General features: G+C 28.0%; 1 protein-coding gene and 1 long non-coding RNA gene across 7 annotated transcripts in view; both read left to right on the top strand.

Moving 5' to 3' along the window:
* Positions 1-18,053, top strand: part of LOC409383 (matrix metalloproteinase-2) — a 130,607-nt gene that overhangs the window by 51,797 nt on the left and 60,757 nt on the right. The window lies entirely within an intron of this gene.
* Positions 2,818-3,621, top strand: LOC107964624. Its single transcript, XR_001703477.2, has 3 exons — positions 2,818-2,947; positions 3,031-3,198; positions 3,463-3,621. It is a non-coding gene; the product is annotated as an uncharacterized LOC107964624 (long non-coding RNA).

Raw genomic sequence — 18,053 nt, 5'->3', positions numbered from 1 at the left:
TCAAAATCAATTAATTAATAGATCAATTGATAAATCAATTAATCAATATTTTACATATATTTCTATTTCATTTGGATCAAAATTATTAATCTTGCTTTAATAAAACTAATTAGAAATTGTAATTCAATTATATAAGATATAGAAATTAATATAACTTATATAAGAATTTTTCCAATATAAAAATGGAACAGTTTTAATAAAAATTTACATAATAATTATATAAAATTTACATAGTAATAGTTTTAATAACAGAATTTACATAAAGATTTAATAACAGCATCTACAAGTAATTTAAATTCTCCTAATAAAAATATCTCTTTTCATATTACATTTTTCATTAATTTAATTTAAGTTAAAATTAATCTATATCGCATATACACAATGATACAATATGCAACTCATTAATTTTTCCAAATATATTACGAGAAAAAAGCAGTATTTTATTTCATAACCTCTACAACCATTTTAATTCACAATCTCATTAATATTATGTACATACCTTTAATTCCATAATTGCTTTAATTTCATTAAATTCAGTTTTCCAGAAAAGGAAATAAATTTGCATAGACGAAGTTTGAAAATAATTGGACATTTAAGATACATAAGTTTTTCACGTCTTAAGAAGAAACACGCAAATCTACGTCACTTGACTTTTCAAGGAGGACGCTGCAACGCGATAAATTTCGCTCCTCCTGCCCTCTGTCGTTCCTTATACCCTGTGGGCCTTTCGAGGTGTCGTTTCTTTACCGAATGATTTATTAACTTTGCCGCGTGACTCGTCAGGAACTGAAAAAGCTTCCTTCTCTATTTCGTATCGGACAAAACTAACGTTCGTTATCCGCGAAACCTTTCCACGTGCACCAAAAGCAATTAAAATGAAAATTATTCGTTCCGCTACGTCCTTCCTGGCGAGACGCTATGTTGACTTCGGAGTTCAGAGTGTTCTACGACGGAAACGAAAAAGCGATTTGTAGTAGTACTATTTATAGTAGTACTATTATAAAGTTAGTTAGTTAGTATCAAAAGTGCTATTTATATAACAACGAACAGATATCTAAAAGAATATAACATAACCTCAATTTCTTCATAACATAATGATCAAATACTTGTGTGTTACATGAAAGAAGGTTTGAATTATTTAATAGATATTATTATTAAACAAAAATTTTTAAAGATGTAATTTAATATAATATAAATATAAATTGTGGGTATATATACTATTAAATATTTTTAAATATTATTAGGTATTACATAAATTTATTCTAACATGCATATATTTTCGTTGCTTCTTTCTTTTAATCACTTGTTATATATAATTAATACTTTTGATGTAGAAATAATTAATAATTTTCTATAAAATTTTTATTTCTGATATAATTCAAAATTCTGATATAATTTTTGATTTGTCAAATGAAAAAATTCAATATATTAGAAATATTATTTCTTCGTCTAAATATTTTATAAAAATTTTCAAGAATGAAATTTCTTCTCAGGTGAAGTCATAGCTATGTTATAGAAAGGATCGCGAAAAAAGTGCTGGATAAGATCTTGCAAAAAAGTGCTTGATCAAAGAATGCCATGAAGAGAACTTGTAAGAAAAGGATGCATCCCTAGTGTAACGTTTTCTACGTCACATTTTCCTGTTTGCGAAAAATCCGTTATGAAGGCTCTTCCTGCCAAATGCTATTAGATGCATACAAAAATAATGGATTTTAGAATTGTGTTCCGAAAATATTCCAAAACTCATAAGAAATGTAAAAGTGGATTCAAATCGATAAAAATCAATCTATTAATTACGAAAATAATTGAGGTTAGATTATTCATTTGTTACTTTTTTATAAGAATAAAATTTTTCGATTAATTTTTATTCAAAAAAATTTTTATTTTCATAAAGAAATTTTTAAATTTTCCATTTTTTTATCATTTTTCTTTATTCATATTACATTTTTCTTTTCTATATCGATTTACATTTAAAATTACATTATTAAAGAATTATTGAAATAGTAAATCGAATGCATTGAATTGTGAATACTGACAAACACAACATTTTTATAAAGATTTTAGCTGAAGTAAGGAATCGTAATTTATCATTTTTGTTTTTAGTAAAAATATGAGTTAATAATGTTTTTGTTTCCGGATCCTTTTTCGTATTTCGAATAATTTTTGAAAGGATAAATTTTAACAGAGATCCGAATTTCGCGTGTTACAATGGTAAGTGCTGTGCAGATAAATTCACTAAATTTCACGATAGAAGAGTCCTTTTGATGGGCTGCGGTGATCGGCGAAGCGTAGAGAATGCTGTAGCCGAATTGTAGTAGTAAATTTTCAGTTGCAAACTTGATTGGCGAGCATCAATCCACTCAACTCTCTGTGATGAAAGGTATAAAATAACGCTTATACGCAATCTTTTTGAATAGAAGCTATTGTTTATGGGAGAAAAGTATTGACATAAATTGCTATCACAATAATATGCATTTCAATAATGCTGAGAAATCGTGCTGTAGAAAATAATTATTGAAACAATATATATGTATATATATATATATATATATATATAAATAATTAGACAAAATAATTATTTTTTTTAATAAATATTATTTATAATAATATTTGAAAATAATTTTTTAGGTATCCAAACTTGGATTTTAATAAAGAAAGAAAATAGAATGTGGCTGAAAATTTTTATGAGAAAACGAAAACATTTACTTAAAAAATTAACCCAGTTTTTAGAAGAATGTATAAATTAACAAAATTTAGAGAATAATTTTTTCAAAATCTTCTACATATTTTTATACTTTTTTTTTGTATATAATGTAAAAAAAGTTTTTTTTTTTAAAATGAAAAAGGGTAAAAAATGTAAAACTCACAATTTGGTAATTCCAGGAATATGAAATTGAGTATGAAAAGTTTCAGCGCTTCCCGTTGATAAACAATAGAGAGTAAAGTGGTAAGCCGTTCATTAAATACTTAGTTTGCAGTTCACACACTTCAAAACTCTTGCTTTCAGGATTTGTTGGTTGATCTTTTCAGATTAGAAACATTCTTTAGCTGAGATCTTGTTAAACTTGTTGAATGGATGAATGAAAATTCTCCTGGGTTTTCACGTTATGAAATTAACTTTAGACTTCTCCAAATTATATCGAGCTTCTTGAGATTTCATAGTTTCTCACTCGAGGAATTCACGCATTAGTATGTTAAGTATGTTTTATTATCATCATAAAAAAAAAAAAAAATAACATTTTCTAATATATAACATAAAACATTTTTCATTTAAAAAGAATCATCTAAATATTTTCTTCGAATATCATAATAAAAAAATACATGAATATGAATAATATGAATAATTTAAATAATGTTAAAAGATGAATTTTCATTTCTAGATGTTTTCTTTTCTTTTTGAATTTTCAATATGTTTAATATTTCATTTTTCTCGTATAAATATATTTATTTATTTTTTTATAGCATAACTGGTGATAAAATATATTCAAAATGTATCGCGACATGATCTTAAAGTTATTCTTGATGAAATGAAGTCCAGATTTCAAAGTTAAAAGTTTCACAATTATGAAGTTCTACATATATATTTATATATACAATACGTGTATTTCTTATAAATAATATTTAATTCCAAAAATTAATAATAATTATTCGTCACAGTAAGTCAAATTTATCATTAATAATAATATATTCTAACCATTCTTTAATATCAGACCACTTTTAAACATGGCAGTAGGTTCTTATCTCTGGCTGCAGAGTTGATACGGAATACATGTGATCAAGGCATGCGTTGTGAACATACACTTCCTCTTTCCTATCCTTTTTCGTTGCAATAATTTTCATTACACAGACAAGATCCTTCCGTCCATTTCCATGTTATCTCATTCTCTGCGTCATTATGATAATCATAACAAATGTGCCTTTTTAAATTTGATCTAATGTAACTAGGTTATGTTTCATTTTCTTTAATCATTATTGTTATTACATATATCTTGATACATTCTTCTCTATACTCTCTATATATATATAAAAATAATTCCAAATATATTATAAAAAAATAAATCTACTTATACATAAAATTGAAAATAAAAATATTATATTATTTTTCAGTTGAAGTATCTTACATCATCACATCTCAAGACATATATGAATTCTAAACGCGATACATATGGGATATTTTATTTAAAAATAGATAACAAAAGAACATCAAAGTGCAATCTGGAATCAAATGACGCGTTGAAAATTCACGAAACATCATGCCCTTTGTAATTTGTAGAATAACTGGAACAGACGAGCGTATCGTGCAAGGTACTACGTACGTATACGGGTCAAAATCGTGGTAGGTTTTAATTGCTGCGTGTTGTGGCTCGCATATGGTCGACGCCTGTTTCGTTCCCTTTTGATAAGGAACAATTATTGGCGATAGTCAGAGAGACGCCCCTTGCAGGACGCCCGCTCAAATATACCGGGTGTCTCGAGTGGCCGGAGTATACTATCGGACAGGAAACAATAGAGTCTCTTATTCGCCCCTTACTCTGCTGGGTTGTAGTTCTTTGTGCCAAAAAAACGGGCTAAATGCACTCGTTGCGACCGACCTTACGCACACCTAAAGGGATGGGATAGACGTCGATTTTTTCCTTTTTCCTTCATGCTCCCCTGCGGTGATTTTCTCTATTTAATTTGTCGCGTACGGGGAAACGTGACGAACGAGAGAGAGAGAAGTGGAAGGGTCAATTAAATTTCCGAAATCCTTGATTCGCGAGCAGAATTTGTAATTGGTCGTGAACATTTGCGATTTATCGGACCGTCGATTATATAACGTTATATCTCTTTGGATGGATATCCAAATTCGGTTATTTACATTATATATTTTATTTTAAGAGAAGTATTTTTGAGTAAAATTGAATATTAGTTTTATTGATTTTTAATAAAAAAGATTGATTGAATTTTAATTTCTTTTATATATATATATCTTTTATATTATATATATAAATATATATTGTGAGAATTTTTATGTACAGTTTCTCGAATATTCTATGTTTCTAAAGCAAAGTCTCTAGGAAAATAAGATTTAAGAAAATTTACATTTATATGTTCTACATGTGCAAAGTATGGAAAATTGTAGATAACTTGGAAAAACATTTCCATTGAAAACGGCATTGAAAACGATTTAAAGCACGACTGCATTTTTATACTGTTTTTTAAAATATAATTCTTTAAAATATAATTTAAAGTTTGTAAAGATAAAAAAATTATTTGTTAAATAATTTTTTTTTAAATAGATAATAAGTTTATATAAATCAATTCTTTAATTCTGAAAATTAATTTATAAAAATCTAAAATTTCTTTCTACACAACATAATTATAATAATATATTTTCTTTTATTATTACAATTATACTAGAATAAAAATAACAATCAGTACGAAAATATTCTTTATTAAATATGATGTAAGAGAGAATAGAAAAATTATTTTAACGTTTCATTATCTATCTTAATCGAGAACTAAATCAGAAAAAGTTTAATTTGAAGAAAATTAAATGATAAAAAGCAGATTGAACGGATAATGAGAATCCCTAGGGATGTTTTTTCAAAATTTTCAGTCTTGTAATCATTCGACTGCGAACATTGGCGCGCATGCGTAGAGCTTCTCCCCACCTGAGACGCAAATACACAGAGTCAGTGTAGAAACGGTCTGGCTTTGCCTCAGTATTTCGCCGCGTCTTGTTTCGTGAATATTGTACTTGCATTCGCTTTACAATTTCCCTCCTTTTACTTTGGTGCTGACAAGAGTTTTCTTGCACCGTGAAGATTGTGAAATTACTTTCTAAGAGGAACACAATGGATCAACATCAAATCATTCAACAACACATGGCAAGTCATTTATATTTGAATTTACTTTTCCATTTAAGTGCTGTCAAATGTCGTATGATTCTCTAATTTGAAATTTGTATGCCGCCATTCAAACGATTCAAATTATTGTCTTATTACGATAGTTTTTTATAGGAACTTGGTAATTATTGTTCAATTCGAAATAGATAATCTATATAAATGTTTCGAACAAAAATAAAACTTTTTTAGAAAAAATCACATGTATTATTTTAAAATACTAAATATAATTCAATTACGATTTAAATTAAGCAATAATAATAATTAATATATAATTAACTGAAATTTATATTCAACGAAAGGATTGATAATAACAGTTGTATATTTTTTATTTAATTAAAAACTTTTACAAAGCTTTTTAGAATTAAAAATTTATTTTAAAACAATTATTGTTATTCTTTTTATATATTTATATTTTGTAAAACATATAAAAATTTGATTATTTTTCATTTTCATTAAACTTCAAAATCATTAAAACTTTGATTAATAATTTTGTTAACGATATTTCTAAATTATTTTTAATTATTTTAAATTTCGAACGTGTTAGAGGAAAATTATATAGTAATGTGCTCCAGAAATAAGGTTAATCGAAAAGTTTCGAATATGTACATTGAATAATTACGAAAAAGATTGATGGATTACGAAAAACGAAATATGTCAGATAACTTCAACCTTTGATACAATCGTCGATCCACTTGAACAAGATTGGTTTCTCTTTCCGTGTCTTTAAAAGAGGTGGAAGAAGCAATCGAAAGATGATGTGATTCGTTCGATCTTCTTTCTCCTCGTTTTCAAACCTGTTCAACTTTAATGCTGCAAAAGCACCACTGTCACGGGTCTAATCTTTCAACAAGAGTTCACTGGAACTTGGAAGATCACTTTATAGGTTTTTCTAAAACTTTACGATTTTTCGCAAAGTAATTTCATCAAATTTCAACCAAAGAACTATATATACTTTTTCTTTCTTGAGAGCTTGAAATCGTAAAAGTTTCGAGAATTACAAAATTCCATCAAATTTTATCTAAATCTTTAAATTTTAAAAATTCAACATCAATCAAACTTTGAATTTCGACATTTTCTAAATTCTCAAAATAATCTCAAGATTTCAAGTATCCCATTTCTGATTAATTCTAAAACTCGAAAAACAAGAATAATTTTTATAAAAATTCGTCTCCTTTCAAAAATTGCAAAGTTTTTTTAAAAACTCGAAACTTTTCAAATTCCGAAACAATTTTGAAGATTTTCAGCGTTTGATCCGCAGTTAATTCCAAATCTCTAAAAAAAAACGCGAATGTGTGAAACAAATAATCGCGTGACAAGAAAGTTTCTCGATTGTCGAATTTCGATCCGTGAAAAATAGATCGGATGTGAGCTGTCCGATCATTCGGTATCTCTGAACAATTCGTTTCAGTTGGATTTCACATAAAACCACTATCTGTAGTTTTATCCGTAGTATCCCCCTGAAGATCTTTTTTCCTCCCCCCTCCCCCTCCTGGTTTTTCCCCCCAGGGTTGAATAAAAATGTTCCATCGAGAGTATTACTCATTCTTTTCGCTTTTATGTTCTCTAACTTGACACGTATACGCGCAATATTTCCACGTATAAACTTTCCATCGTCCTCTGTTCCCCCTCCCCCACTCTTTCAACTGACTCTGTCTTAATTTTCTCACGAGCAGGAAAGGGACACCATGTTACAAGAGCAATCCCTGTTGCAGCGTTGCGCTTATCGTTCGAGTGAAAATAAAAATTGCATCAAAAAACGACCGTTTTTTTTTTCAGCGAATAAAAGAAATCTATCTAGTTTTTTTTATCTATCTAGTGATTTTATACTTAGACGAGTACTAAGTATATAATGTTTCTTCTCTAATGTTACAAAAAGAATTGTATAAATATTAGAGTTTGTATTTTATCAGAAAGTAAAAAAAAAAAAAAATATTAAGCTTATAATTTGTATTAAAATTAGACAGCAATTTTTTTTTTTCTATTTTATCGCAAATTTCGATGTGAAATAATAACTCTACATGACTATATATGTAATATATACTTTGAGGAGAGATTTTTTGGATAGTAAAATTTTTAATTGTTATTCTATTGTTTCGAGACAAATAATGCAAAAATAATTATAAAGAATATAAATATAAATTTTAAGAGTTAATTAAAAGAGAATTGTCATTGTCAGGGAAAGATTATATAACTTTTTTTCTTTTTTTTAATGAAATCAGCACAAGAAATGAAAGATAAGATATGTATTTTACATAGAAAAAATAGCACAAGTGTTTCTTATTGATTATAATCATGACATCTGGAATTTTAATTTTTAAGAAAAATATATATAAGTTTTTTTTTTTATTAGTTTCCAAATTTTTCATAAAACTTCAATGAAAAATAAGAAGAAAATTTTTTTTAAAAAATATTATCTTCCCTTAATAATATTGAGTCTAACTCACGATACAATATAGATTATGTTCGAGTAAAAAAGTTAATTTTTAATCTTAATTTTAATATTAGCTTTAATTTATGAGATTGAAGATTGCTACACCCAAGTTACGTGTACAGGTGTAGTGGTAACGGTAATTGAAGCTGTGAATAGGTAACTCTGGCGGAAACGCGGAAGAAAAATCGTAAAGCAAAAGAGGGTAAAAGTCCGGAATTAGACTTGCAATTCTCTCGTGTATATCAAATATGAAGTTTTAAATTTTTCTTCGCTACATTTGCGAACCTTAATTTCCATTCCCTCCGGTTTCTTGTGTCGAAAATGGTATTTGAAGTATCTTTAGCTCGATAATTATATTCATTTTGTAAATTAATAAATTTTTAAACAGGTAATTTTAAAGTGTATCAAAAAATTACATATTTGATTAGATATTAAAATATCTAAAAAAAAATGATTGTATAACATAAGTATAAAATTCGATAATAATTTTCAATATTGGATGATAAAAAATATATTTGATCATTTTTAGTTGGAAAGTTTTTATTTCAACGAATTCAATATGTTCACTGTGAGAATTTAAAAAATAAGAGGAGAAAAATGTTTCGCCACTTTTATCATCGTGAAAATCCTCTTTTTTCTTTTTTTTTTTTATTTTTTCAGGTAATACGAGAGATACGTCACGATTCCATAGGGAAAGGAATTTTTTTGCGATATGAGCTTTGTTTGATGGGTATGCTTTCCATCGAATTTTCTTATCGCTATACGTCAAAATTATTACTGTTCGGGTACGGTTTTTTGAAAAATTACAGAAATAAATATTGTTCAATTTTACGATGAAGCTTAGTCAGAAATATTCCTCACACGAATCATTGCGAATATTTAGATTTGCGGGAAGTCGTAAAATTTCTTAAATATTATTATATTTACAATTTTAAAGACCAATTGATTACGTAATAACTATAATGTATATGATAAACTTTAATTAAAGCGTCATATTTACTCGAAATCATTTAAACAGACGTGGTACGTGGTTCCATGCGACAGATCGGAGAAATTCGGGTATGATCGTGCGAGATCGTGTATTTTCGTTATTATTCGGAATTCTAACCGTTCGATTCAAAGTTAGCATTGCTTCGTTAATAATCGGATCAATCCAAGAGATCTGTTGAGATCAATTAATCAATTAGAATATTGAAATATTATTGCCAATCTTAATTTCATCTAGAATTATTGAAATTATAGTTTTTCTCCGGGCTAATAATAGTTATTATAGTTTAAAGATGATACTTCAATAAATATAGTTTCAAGTGTGTTGTGCAATTTTAATTAATTAATACATCACGTTAGAAAATACAGTTATCGCTAGCGAGGAACAGTGATCGTAAAACAGCGACAAATTATTTAATCTAGATAACAGTTATCTTGCGCAATAATGCAAGTAAACACGAGTATCTTAGTAAGACATTACGACGACATAGGAGAGAACCTGTCGCCACCAATTTAATTTGTAAACTTTACTGTCCACAAAACTCGATACTTCTCTCGTGTATTTACGTACATTTTGAAATATTATCCGTCGGATGTGTTTAACCTGCTTATACACATTCTTTCAGGTATCTTTTAGAGATAAAGATTAAAAATAATAATAATTTCATATATTTCGAAATCGTTCCAGTTTAAATTTACAATAATTTATATATATATATAGTCCATGCTTCGAAACAATATGATTTTGTGGAACGGCCTTTAAAATTTTCAATTCGTGTTACTCTTGATTAATAAAAAAAGAATAATGAAATCTTTCCTATTCGTTTAACGACTCTTTTTTTTCTGTTCTCAGAGGTAAACATTGAAAGAATAGAATTTTTATCGTATTAATGACATATTGAGAATAAAGGTTAATATATATCTAAAGGTTAATCCACAAGACCAAAAGTTCCAAAATTATCTCGAAAGGTGGACAAAGACGCTAGTAACATTTGGTGCATTCCCAAAGGAAGTATGTTGAAAGTAACCATTCGCCAACGAAGTAGTACCTAGTAATTTCATAGCACGACGAGTTGGCGAACTTTATCTCTATGCAGCATCTGAATAATAATTAATATAAATACTAATCAATTATAATTCGATAATTCTATTATCTTTTAATCCTTAATTGTACGAAACATCGTCCAACACCGATATTGCTCATATCGATACTCCCAAGTATACTCGTACCACTGGTGGGTGTGTGTCGTGTCTTTCGAGGGCGCGAGATGAAAAGTGTCGAGTGGCCCTCTCATCCCCTATGAGGAATCCTATTTTTCCAGTGTTCGAAATGTTTCCCACAGAGAGACGTTATTTCACGTGATGGGTTTCGAATTTTCTTACAGCAAAAAATAAAAATTTTCTCAAAAACGGAAATCTGAATAGGAGAAGAAAATATAACCGTTTCACTGTTTTTTTATCTTCCATCTAGATAATGGAAAAGCTTAGCGTTTCTCATTTTCTCTTTCTTCAAGTTTTATTCCACGTTTAATTGAAAATTAAATATTTTTTTCAGGTAAGTGAAGAAGCTGAACACAGATGTTAAACAAAAACGTACCCTCGAATGCTTGAGTATTAAGAATGTTGTTGGTAAGTAAATGGAAATGTTAAGTTGTTCCTTTGGGAGAAGAGAGAATGAGATTAAAGTAATTTGTTTCATATGATTGTTTATTAATGTTGTGATTTAGATATACTCGAGTTTGTTCACTGATCATATTTTTACAAAATAATTTCATTTTCTCTTTATTCGGAATTTTAATAAATGAATTTTAATGATAGGATTATCAAATTTGACAAAATAATGGATTTTATATTTTTTTTTTTTGTTTTTGTTTTAGTTATTGAAAATATGGAAATATTTTTGATCAAATTCATATTGTATTTTATTGAGATAAAAATTAATATAATTGTCTATTCATTTTCATTGTATCAGAATATTTAAATAATTATTAATAAGCTGGTAGTTCTAATTTTTCTATTATTTTATTCATTATTATAAATATTAAATGTGGGCAGTACTGGTAGAAATTGCAAAATAATTATAATCAGTATAAATATTTAACTGATATAAGATTGATATATGAGTTAAGCATTTTTTATGTTTAAATGTAGATATCATTATATCTTGTTTTTTTTTTTCCTGTAATTTATCTTTCAAATTATATCTTGAATAAGATATGTATTTCATTTAATTATTGCAACTTATTTATATTTATAGGTTAAATATTATCTTAAAACTAGATATATAATATATATAAAAATATATAAGATTAAAAGATCAAGTCTTATTAAAATTTTCTAAATAAACATTAAAGCCAATTTTTAACTGACAAACAAAAAAAAAATCATTACGAAAGATAACTTTTCCAATTTTCCATGCATAAAAGAATAGAGGGGGGGAAAAAAAAGTTAAAGAAAAAATGATTTGAAAGCATGAATCAATAACTAGATTTTATTTCGTCGATTTTGAACCAACGGTTGAAAAGGAAACGATGCGGAAAAGATGCATAGTTATTTCCAGGATGATGGATATTCTACGTTATTTTCCTTCGTTCTTATGAAGCTACTACATATGGCAATATGATTGCGAAACGTGGCCATAATGAGCCATTCGAATGCAATCGATTGGCTGTGACTGACCTAAATACTGTGAATTCCTAATGCATCTTTTCATTCGTACATTCGTGAGATTTTTTTTAAACGATACATAGGATTTTTTAAAATGTTGCTCGTTTTTCCATGGATTGTTTTGTTCTTCTCCATAGAAAAGAGGATTTACATTCTTCAGTCTACAAGTCACTGAAAAAATGTTTACTGTTCATAACTTTAAATATATAAGTTTAATAAACACGTACAATAAAATTAAAGAATCATTTATGATTGAAAAGGATATCAAATTATATTAACTTTCATATTAATTTCAATTACTTAAAAATGCTCTGACTTTGTGCGCTCGGTTATTACACTCTGTATATATTCTGTCTCGTTTGCACTATTTCCCACTCTTGCCCTTGCAGGCACGGTTGAGTGGGCCAGAATCAGATAACGTCGGCCAATTCTAGGAACTCTACCTCTCCGAATATATGACCAAGAACGGTTTCAAGTGGTGGCTAATAAATCCAAATACTATTTCTTATAATTCCAACGGTTTATTAATTCCAATATTATATTTCAATTATATTTCAATTATAATAGTCATTTATTGTTTAAATCATTATATTATTATTATTAAAGAAACGAGCATTATGTTTTCTTAAAATAGCTTACTTTACATATTTATATGCTCTTAAATGTTTTTTTGATGTATGACCTTGATCCTAAATGTTCAGTGACTTATAGATTAAAATGTAAATTTACAAAACACGAATATCTTCTAATTTTTGACGCTCGTGTGATCCTAACCTAATTATTCGATGAGGTTTAAAGATAAAAATATATATATTCAAACCTAACGTTTTAAAAGTTATATCGGAATTCGATTTGTGTGTTTCATAATTTCAAATTTCGCGCCAGTTTTCCGACGAATGTTCGTACGAATATCGAAACTTAACCTAAATGTTCGACAGCTCGTGGATGAAAACATGCTAATACGAAATATATGAAGTTTTCTAAAATCTATATCATCAATTCGTCACGTATTTCAAAATTTCAAATTCCGTCTCGGTTTTATTTAAATCTTCATCGAATAATCGGAAAGGTACGCGACGTGTGGTGGGGGATCGGTCTCTCGATCGCGAGAAAGCACGAAAGTCAATCTCCAGAAGGAATTCCATTAAAACTCGTCAGATATCAGGCGAAGAGGGCAAAGTTCGAACGCCTACTCGATAATCCTGTAAAGAGTCGGGAATCGAAGGCACGCTTGTGAATCTTCGAGGTTGTCGAGCAGGCTACTGAATTTATACGAACTAATCCACAAAGAGTGGAGGACCGAAGTGAAGTCGAACTCCTCGTTTATTGGGAAAAAGTTGGTTGCGTGCCGTTTGGATTACGAATTGTAAATTCGTTCCAACGTATCGCGTAGTAGCTTGCTTCTCTATTTCCAACGATTCGTGGAATTCCAGATCCTAGAATCTGGTAAATAGGTTTTTTTTTAAGAAGAATAGAATTTCATACTTGATGAAGGTCAATGAGAAAGTTGCCTTGTTCGTTACTGATTTTGAGGATAATTTAAATTCAAATAGTGATTTATTATTGGTATATTATTATCAAATTGGTAGATTAGATTTTTTAAATTCTTTAGATAATCTTAAAAATCTATTGATTAATCTTTCCAGATTTTCATATAAAATTAACTTACTTTGTGGACCAGCTCGTTTTAGACTGACGTTCATTTAAATTAAATTTAAGAAAAGATGATTTACGATCTCGTGTATATTATTCAAAAATTTTAGAATAATTTTAAATGAGATAGAAACAGTGAGTGATTAATTGAAAATTCTATGAAAGAATTTATTTATGCAAAATGATATAAGTCATTATTCTAAATAAATATTATCTGTATATATTATTCAAGTTAGGAGGATATTATTTTAAAATTTTATGTATCGAGTATTCGCATATGGATCTACTTGCAAATTTATTCGAGAATAGTAGGCAACTTTCACGAGGTAACGTTCCATTTTTTTTTTCTTCCTTTCTTTCTCTCTTTTTTTTTTTTTTTTTTTGAGGCGATATCGAAATTTTTTGGCGCTGGAAACTGTCCAGAATCGAAGCGGAGTCTTTCTTGGACGTGATTTCCGCTTCGATTGAAATCTCAATTTAATTCAACTGTGGTGAATACAGACTAGGAAATAAACTCCATGTATACGTTTTATTCGGAAGGGTCTATTGATTGGGCGTTATTAGATTTTTGTTCCAATTATTATCAATTTTATGTCACGTGCAATGTAAAAATTTCCATTAATTCTGAAAAATATGCGAGTTAACTGTTAATTACTCTTTACGTTACATTTTAATCGTTTTTTTAAAAAGATAATTTTCAATTCATATCCATTCGTTTGTTATCGAGCTAATTGATTAATTTCAGTTTCGATTTAAATCACAGTTTCGATTCGATATATGTGTTTCAAGAGATGTATAGAAATAAAATTTAATCGATTGATTTCTATTAACCTGATTTAATAATTAAAAATTAAATTAAATATATTGTCGTCTTGAAAAACCTATGGCAAAAAGAATTCCCCCAATAGTAATAATTTAGTAACATTTTAGGTTGGCAGTGCTAGTGTTATTCTAGTTATAAATAAAAAACTGAAAAATAATAAAATACTATTTATTATTAAAATGAAATGGAAAAAATTAAATATATATTGTCGTTTTGAAAAACCTATGGCAAAAAGAATTCCCCCAATAGTGATAATTTAGTAACATTCTAGGTTGGCAGTGCTAGTGTTATTCTAGTTATAAATAAAAACTGAAAAATAAAATACTATTTTATATAAAGAATATAATATATAGCGTAACAGAAAGAAAATATAAAATTTCACCATATTTAGAAATAATATTTATATTATTAGAAATTTCTATTTTATATAATTCCATTACTGTTTATATACATTATGCTCTATATACCTTGGATCAGAACTTGTTTTCGATGTTTCATTCGTTTTTCTGTCTTGAGACAAGATTAATAGCGCTATGATACTAATTCATCGATGAAAAACTGAACTAAGATCGATCGAATCCGTGTAATTGATGAAATGTCAGCCGTAATGTATCGTCCAGCGAAATTTCCACGTGACACTCATTACTTCCATTTCTATTCGATTTTTTTTTTTTCAGAAAAATTTATTCAATGGCTCGTAATGGAAATTGTAATTTTCGATAATTCGGGAAAAATTACAATCCGCTCGTGAAACAAATATATTGTTAATTCGATATATTTAAAATATTTTAAATATTCATGTCTACGTATATAAATATACATACATGCAAATATTTATCATTGAATGTGATATATGGAATTTCACATTCCAAATATGAATTGTTTATTTTCCGTCCCGTCAATATTGCTCTTTTTGATATTAGATCGAAGTTTAAACGAATATCTGAAACGAATTTTTTCGCGATATTTTTTTCGAATAAAAATTAAAATTTCAAATAAATTAGAAAAAAAAACGTAAATATTTAACTTTGATCGATAAGATGGAAAAATTCATAATTACGGATAAGGATAAATGATTATAAAAAATAGCAAGTGTCGCTAGTTAGAAATAAATAAGAAATTGCGGTAAACTTTGTAATTGGGCTATTCTGCTAAAACTGATAGTTAAATATTAACACATTGGACGTTTCCGTGCGAGTTTCTGACCGCTTCATGGGAGTAATTCGAAACCTCGAAGGGAACTGCTCGAGAATTATGTATTTATGTAAATGCGACACGAATTGTTCTTCCTGATTGGATACGAGAGTTAACTTCTCCATTCCTGTTACATTCCGTCTATTCTCTGCTGTCCCAAGTATTCGTAATAATTAAGTCTTGACGAAGTTTCAAAGAAACGAGAATTGCATATAATATTTTCAGGATCTTTTTTGTTTTCGAATTATAATTATATGATACACGAAACATTCATTTTCACACACACATTATTTACATTCGCACACATATTATTTACATTCGTAGAATATCTTTAAATCGAAATTAAAACAAACACAAAAGTTCGTACGTAAAAATATAGGTTATTCGAGACCTGTCAAGTTGCAAGCAATTTGAAGTTAGCCGAAGTTAAGCCGAGCGAGATGAAGATAGAGCGAGACGCGTCTTGCTTCATCCGACGCAAACTTCACGTGTAACTTAATAAACATGTGTTTCAGTCGAAATTTTTCTATGCCAATTTTTGTGTTTGCTTTAATCTTCAGAATCGACTCTTCAAAAATATTAACACCTTGTACATCAACAAATATGAAATAGAAGAGAAATTATAGATAAAAATTGAACGTTGTTCAACCGTGAATACTTTTTATAGTCGGTGTAAAACTCCTGAAAGCAGCTCGTCTCTTTCTGCCATTTCTTTCCACAAAGGACGTATTACGGCCAGATAAAATGCCGTCGCGTCTTTTAGAACCTCTTTTTCACTAGCTGAAATCGGAGGGGTGAACGGGGAATAATTACGAGCACTGCATCGATGTGGAAAGAAGAGATTAACAAACAGAAGAGTTTTTATCCCCTCTATCATCTTGCCCCACTCGATATCGGATATCGTTTATCGAATGAAATAAGATTTCATTTCCATTTTTTTTTTTTTTTTTTTTTTTTTTTTGTTATTCATCGTTCATTTGATGATTTTATAATTTTAACGTTTCACTCGGTTCTATCTCATATTTTCTCCATTGTCTGTGTGTCTCCGTTATGGAAATAAATTATATTTAATTATATATATATGTATGTATAATAATTAATATATAGAATATTTAATTATATATAAAAACGTAATTATAATATTTTTATTATACAATATTTAATTATTTTTTTATAATTTTTTTTCCTTTTAAATTTATCGTAAGAATATTTACGATCAAGCAAAATTAACCATTGCAAATTCATTGCAAATTTAGTTAAACATTTTTCCATTTACTCATTCCAATATTAATTTTACTTCGTTGCGAAAACTGTAATTACGAATGTTTCCATATCGATTAAATATCACAGCGATATAATGATAAAATAGCACTGGCAAAACACCAAACGAGCTTTATATTAAACAATGCGTGAAATTTAATATCACGTATTATTCGCACCGCGCGAAATTCGATATACAGGGTGTCTTCGAAATCGTGCTAAAAATATGTCGAAAGAAAAGAGTAATAATTTTCGTTTAAGATTTCGTTCTCAAGTAATTTCAATATTCATTTGACAATTTTTTAAACATAAGTGAAATTTCAAATAGAAATTATTTTACACGTGAAAATAAATAAAAAATATAGAATTTTATTATTTTTAAAAAATTCTATTATTATTGAATTGAATTTCACGTTTAAAGAGTTCTATAATCAATGAATTTTTATAGTACAATTTTTAAATGAAAAAAATTTATTTTTCATTTTTTTTTCATTTATTTTCATATGTAGCATTATCTTCTTCGTATTTATTGAAAAGTAACCAATATTCATATATATTTGAAATTTTTTTAGCTTGATTTACTTAAAAACGAAAAAATATTATTCTATTTTTGCATGTAGAAATACTATCTAATCTTATACTATGATTTTAGAGACACGCTGTATATGTAATTATACTTTTCGATCCTAGTAACGATGTTAAAACGGCGCGAATTTTGACGAGAGAGGGGGTATAATTGTCTCTTTTAGCCGCGAGTTTAAAACCCTGCTTTTCTCCTGGATTCTCGTGCAAACTTGCTCTGGTTTTTTCAGCTAATTCGAACTCGCGGCCACGGTAATTCCGTTAAGCTTAATTTTCACGCTTGTCGAGCCCCAAAGCTTGTTAATTGTTTTATTAAGATTATTATGCGCTATTTAACTACGTGCTTTCTGCGCATCTCGTCCGCGCATCTTGAATGTTCATCGTTTCGTTAAAGTAAGTGTAATTAAGTGTAACTGCGAAAGTGGTTAAGAAATTTCTTTTTTTATTTAAAAAAAATAGATTTTTCAATATTTCGGTAAATAAAAATTTAATCTAAGCAAATTGTGAGCAATGTTACATCTATTTTAATAGAGAAATTTATAAAGTTGTTAAAAAAAAATTAAGATAT

The sequence above is a fragment of the Apis mellifera genome, linkage group LG1, assembly GCF_003254395.2.
Source record: "Apis mellifera strain DH4 linkage group LG1, Amel_HAv3.1, whole genome shotgun sequence".
NCBI classification, from domain to species: domain Eukaryota; kingdom Metazoa; phylum Arthropoda; class Insecta; order Hymenoptera; family Apidae; genus Apis; species Apis mellifera.
This window is presented reverse-complemented; position numbering and strand designations above follow the sequence as displayed.